Below are 6,700 nucleotides of genomic sequence, written 5' to 3'. Positions count from 1 at the left end.
AAATCATGATTTATGATAAACCTATGAACTCACCAACCTTTTGGTTGACACTCTTTAGCATGTTTATTCTCAGGTACTTATATATTATGCTTCCGCTGTGTATTTGCTAATTGAAAGTAATGAAAGGTCCCGTTCTTATTGATTAAAAACGTTCCATATTAATTGATTTCGTTGCGAGGTTTTGACCTCTATATGAGATATTTTTCAAAGACTGCATTCATTTTTAAAACAAACCATAACCTTTATTTCATAGATAAAGGTTTTAAAAAGCTTTACGTAGATTATCAAATAATGATAATCTAAAATATCCTGTTTACACACGACCATTACATAATGGTTTACAATACAAATATGTTACAACAAAATAAGTTTCTTGAATGCAGTTTTTACACAATATCATACAAGCATGGACTCCAAATCTCGTCCTTATTTAAGTATGCGACAGCGGAAGCTCTTAATAATCACCTGAGAATAAACATGCTTAAAACGTCAACAAAAATGTTGGTGAGTTATAGGTTTAACCTATATATATCAAATCATAATAATAGACCACAAGATTTCATATTTCAATACACATCCCATACATAGAGATAAAAATCATTCATATGGTGAACACCTGGTAACCGACATTAACAAGATGCATATATAAGAATATCCCCATCATTCCGGGACACCCTTCGGATATGATATAAATTTCGAAGTACTAAAGCATCCGGTACTTTGGATGGGGCTTGTTGGGCCCGATAGATCTATCTTTAGGATTCGCGTCAATTAGGGTGTCTGTTCCCTAATTCTTAGATTACCAGACTTAATAAAAAGGGGCATATTCGATTTCGATAATTCAACCATAGAATGTAGTTTCACGTACTTGTGTCTATTTTGTAAATCATTTATAAAACCTGCATGTATTCTCATCCCAAAAATATTAGATTTTAAAAGAAGGACTATAACTCACTTTCACAGATTTTTACTTCGTCGGGAAGTAAGACTTGGCCACTGGTTGATTCACGAACCTATAACAATATATACATATATATCAAAGTATGTTCAAAATATATTTACAACACTTTTAATATATTTTGATGTTTTAAGTTTATTAAGTCAGCTGTCCTCGTTAGTAACCTACAACTAGTTGTCCACAGTTAGATGTACAGAAATAAATCGATAAATATTATCTTGAATCAATCCACGACCCAGTGTATACGTATCTCAGTATTGATCACAACTCAAACTATATATATTTTGGAATCAACCTCAACCCTGTATAGCTAACTCCAACATTCACATATAGAGTGTCTATGGTTGTTCCGAAATATATATAGATGTGTCGACATGATAGGTCGAAACATTGTATACGTGTCTATGGTATCTCAAGATTACATAATATACAATACAAGTTGATTAAGTTATGGTTGGAATAGATTTGTTACCAATTTTCACGTAGCTAAAATGAGAAAAATTATTCAATCTTGTTTTACCCATAACTTCTTCATTTTAAATCCGTTTTGAGTGAATCAAATTGCTATGGTTTCATATTGAACTCTATTTTATGAATCTAAACAGAAAAGTATAGGTTTATAGTCGGAAAAATAAGTTACAAGTCATTTTTGTAAAGGTAGTCATTTCAGTCGAAAGAACGACGTCTAGATGACCATTTTAGAAAACATACTTCCACTTTGAGTTTAACCATAATTTTTGGATATAGTTTCATGTTCATAATAAAAATCATTTTCTCAGAATAAAAACTTTTAAATCAAAGTTTATCATAGTTTTTAATTAACTAACCCAAAACAGCCCGCGGTGTTACTACGACGGCGTAAATCCGGTTTTACGGTGTTTTTCGTGTTTCCAGGTTTTAAATCATTAAGTTAGCATATCATATAGATATAGAACATGTGTTTAGTTGATTTTAAAAGTCAAGTTAGAAGGATTAACTTTTGTTTGCGAACAAGTTTAGAATTAACTAAACTATGTTCTAGTGATTACAAGTTTAAACCTTCGAATAAGATAGCTTTATATGTATGAATCGAATGATGTTATGAACATCATTACTACCTTAAGTTCCTTGGATAAACCTACTGGAAAAGAGAAAAATGGATCTAGCTTCAATGGATCCTTGGATGGCTCGAAGTTCTTGAAGCAGAATCATGACACGAAAACAAGTTCAAGTAAGATCATCACTTGAAATAAGATTGTTATAGTTATAGAAATTGAACCAAAGTTTGAATATGATTATTACCTTGTATTAGAATGATAACCTACTGTAAGAAACAAAGATTTCTTGAGGTTGGATGATCACCTTACAAGATTGGAAGTGAGCTAGCAAACTTGAAAGTATTCTTAATTTTGTGTAACTAGAACTTGTAGAATATATGAAGGACACTTAGAACTTGAAGATAGAACTTGAGAGAGATAAATTAGATGAAGAAAATTGAAGAATGAAAGTGTTTGTAGGTGTTTTTGGTCGTTGGTGTATGGATTAGATATAAAGGATATGTAATTTTATTTTCATGTAAATAAGTCATGAATGATTACTCATATTTTTGTAATTTTATGAGATATTTCATGCTAGTTGCCAAATGATGGTTCCCACATGTGTTAGGTGACTCACATGGGCTGCTAAGAGCTGATCATTGGAGTGTATATACCAATAGTACATACATCTAAAAGTTGTGTATTGTATGAGTACGAATACGGGTGCATACGAGTAGAATTGTTGATGAAACTGAACGAGGATGTAATTGTAAGCATTTTTGTTAAGTAGAAGTATTTTGATAAGTGTCTTGAAGTCTTTCAAAATTGTATGAATACATATTAAAACACTACATGTATATACATTTTAACTGAGTCGTTAAGTCATCGTTAGTCGTTACATGTAAATGTTGTTTTGAAACCTTTAGGTTAACGATCTTGTTGAATGTTGTTAACCCATTGTTTATTATAACAAATGAGATGTTAAATTGTTATATTATCATGATATTATGATATATAATATATCTCAGTATGATGTATATACAGTTAAGTGTCGTTACAACGATAATCGTTACATATATGTCTCGTTTCGAAATCATTAAGTTAGTAGTCTTATTTTTACATATGTATTTCATTGTTAATACACTTAATAATATATTTACTTATCATTTAACATAATTAACCATGTGTATCAATATCTTAATATGATTCATATGTACCTAGTAAGACGTTGTTATAACGATAATCGTTATATATATCGTTTTCGAGTTTCTTAAATTAATAGTCTCATTTTTATGTATATAACTCATTGTTAAAATACCTAATGAGATACATACTTATAATAAAAACATGTTAACTATATATATAACCATATATATGTCATCGTATAGTTTTTACAAGTTTTAACGTTCGTGAATCACCGGTCAACTTGGGTGGTCAATTGTCTATATGAAACATATTTCAATTAATCAAGTCTTAACAAGTTTGATTGCTTAACATGTTGGAAACATTTAATCATGTAAATATCAATCTCAATTAATATATATAAACATGGAAAAGTTCGGGTCACTACAGTACCTACCCGTTAAATAAATTTCGTCCCGAAATTTTAAGCTGTTGAAGGTGTTGACGAATCTTCTGGAAATAGATGCGGGTATTTCTTCTTCATCTGATCTTCATGCTCCCAGGTGAACTCGAGTCCTCTACGAGCATTCCATCGAACCTTAACAATTGGTATCTTGTTTTGCTTAAGTCTTTTAACCTCACGATCCATTATTTCGACGGGTTCTTCGATGAATTGAAGTTTTTCGTTGATTTGGATTTCATCTAACGGAATAGTGAGATCTTCTTTAGCAAAACATTTCTTCAAATTCGAGACGTGGAAAGTGTTATGTACAGCCGCGAGTTGTTGAGGTAACTCAAGTCGGTAAGCTACTGGTCCGACACGATCAATAATCTTGAATGGTCCAATATACCTTGGATTTAATTTCCCTCGTTTACTAAATCGAACAACGCCTTTCCAAGGTGCAACTTTAAGCATGACCATCTCTCCAATTTCAAATTCTATATCTTTTCTTTTAATGTCAGCGTAGCTCTTTTGTCGACTTTGGGCGGTTTTCAACCGTTGTTGAATTTGGATGATCTTCTCGGTAGTTTCTTGTATAATCTCTGGACCCGTAATCTGTCTATCCCCCACTTCACTCCAACAAATCGGAGACCTGCACTTTCAACCATAAAGTGCTTCAAATGGCGCCATCTCAATGCTTGAATGGTAGCTGTTGTTGTAGGAAAATTCTGCTAACGGTAGATGTCGATCCCAACTGTTTCCGAAATCAATAACACATGCTCGTAGCATGTCTTCAAGCGTTTGTATCGTCCTTTCGCTCTGCCCATCAGTTTGTGGATGATAGGCAGTACTCATGTCTAGACGAGTTCCTAATGCTTGCTGTAATGTCTGCCAGAATCTTGAAATAAATCTGCCATCCCTATCAGAGATAATAGAGATTGGTATTCCATGTCTGGAGACGACTTCCTTCAAATACAGTCGTGCTAACTTCTCCATCTTGTCATCTTCTCTTATTGGCAGGAAGTGTGCTGATTTGGTGAGACGATCAACTATTACCCAAATAGTATCAAAACCACTTGCAGTCCTTGGCAATTTCGTGATGAAATCCATGGTAATGTTTTCCCATTTCCATTCTGGGATTTTGGGTTGTTGAAGTAGACCTGATGGTTTTTGATGCTCAGCTTTGACCTTAGAACACGTCAAACATTCTCCTACGTATTTAGCAACATCGGCTTTCATACCCGGCCACCAAAAATATTTCTTGAGATCCTTGTACATCTTCCCCGTTCCAGGATGTATTGAGTATCTGGTTTTATGAGCTTCTCTAAGTACCATTTCTCTCATATCTCCAAATTTTGGTACCCAAATCCTTTCAGCCCTATACCGGGTTCCGTCTTCCCGAATATTAAGATGCTTCTCCGATCCTTTGGGTATTTCATCCTTTAAATTTCCCTCTTTTAAAACACCTTGCTGCGCCTCCTTTATTTGAGTAGTAAGGTTATTATGAATCATTATATTCATAGATTTTACTCGAATGGGTTCTCTGTCCTTCCTGCTCAAGGCATCGGCTACCACATTTGCCTTCCCCGGGTGGTAACGAATCTCAAAGTCGTAATCATTCAATAATTCAATCCACCTACGCTGCCTCATATTCAGTTGTTTCTGATTAAATATGTGTTGAAGACTTTTGTGGTCGGTATATATAATACTTTTGACCCCATATAAGTAGTGCCTCCAAGTCTTTAATGCAAAAACAACCGCTCCTAATTCCAAATCATGCGTCGTATACTTTTGTTCGTGAATCTTCAATTGTCTAGATGCATAAGCAATCACCTTCGTTCGTTGCATTAATACACAACCGAGACCTTGCTTTGATGCATCACAATAAATCACAAAATCATCATTCCCTTCAGGCAATGACAATATAGGTGCCGTAGTTAGCTTTTTCTTCAATAACTGAAACGCTTTCTCTTGTTCATCATTCCATTCAAATTTCTTCCCTTTATGCGTTAATGCAGTCAAGGGTTTTGCTATTCTGGAAAAGTCTTGGATGAACCTTCTGTAGTAACCAGCTAGTCCTAAAAACTGGCGTATGTGTTTCGGATTTTTCGGGGTTTCCCACTTTTCAACAGTTTCTATCTTTGCCGGATCCACCTTAATACCTTCTTTGTTCACTATGTGACCGAGGAATTGAACTTCTTCCAACCAAAATGCACACTTTGAAAACTTAGCGTACAATTCTTCCTTCCTCAATACTTCTAACACCTTTCTCAAATGTTCACCGTGTTCTTGGTCATTCTTTGAGTAAATAAGTATGTCATCAATGAAAACAATGACAAACTTGTCAAGGTATGGTCCACACACTCGGTTCATAAGGTCCATGAACACAGCTGGTGCATTAGTTAAACCAAACGGCATGACCATAAACTCGTAATGACCGTAACGTGTTCTGAAAGCAGTCTTTGGAATATCATATTCTTTTACCCGCATTTGATGATACCCGGAACGTAAGTCAATCTTTGAATAAACAAACGAGCCTTGTAGTTGATCAAATAAGTCATCGATTCTCGGTAGTGGGTAGCGGTTCTTGATGGTAAGTTTGTTCAACTCTCGGTAGTCGATACACAACCTGAATGTACCATCTTTCTTCTTGACAAACAAAACAGGAGCTCCCCACGGTGATGTGCTTGGTCGAATGAAACCACGCTCTAAAAGTTCTTGTAATTGGCTTTGTAGTTCTTTCATCTCGCTGGGTGCGAGTCTGTAAGGAGCACGAGCTATTGGTGCAGCTCCTGGTACAAGATCTATTTGAAATTCAATGGATCGATGTGGGGGTAATCCCGGTAATTCTTTCAGAAATACATCGGGAAATTCTTTTGCGACGGGAACATCATTGATGCTCTTTTCTTCAGTTTGTACTTTCTCGACGTGTGCTAGAACAGCATAGCAACCTTTTCTTATTAGTTTTTGTGCCTTCAAATTACTAATAAAATGTAGCTTCGTGTTGCCCTTTTCTCCGTACACCATTAAGGGTTTTCCTTTTTCTCGTATAATGCGAATTGCATTTTTGTAACAAACGATCTCCGCTTTCACTTCTTTCAACCAATCCATACCGATTATCACATCAAAACTCCCTAACTCTACTGGTATCAAATCAATCTT

The sequence above is a fragment of the Rutidosis leptorrhynchoides genome, chromosome 3 (assembly GCF_046630445.1).
Source record: "Rutidosis leptorrhynchoides isolate AG116_Rl617_1_P2 chromosome 3, CSIRO_AGI_Rlap_v1, whole genome shotgun sequence".
Taxonomy (NCBI): Eukaryota; Viridiplantae; Streptophyta; class Magnoliopsida; order Asterales; family Asteraceae; genus Rutidosis; species Rutidosis leptorrhynchoides.
The sequence above is the reverse complement of the archived record's forward strand: the minus strand, read 5'-3'. Positions refer to the sequence as shown.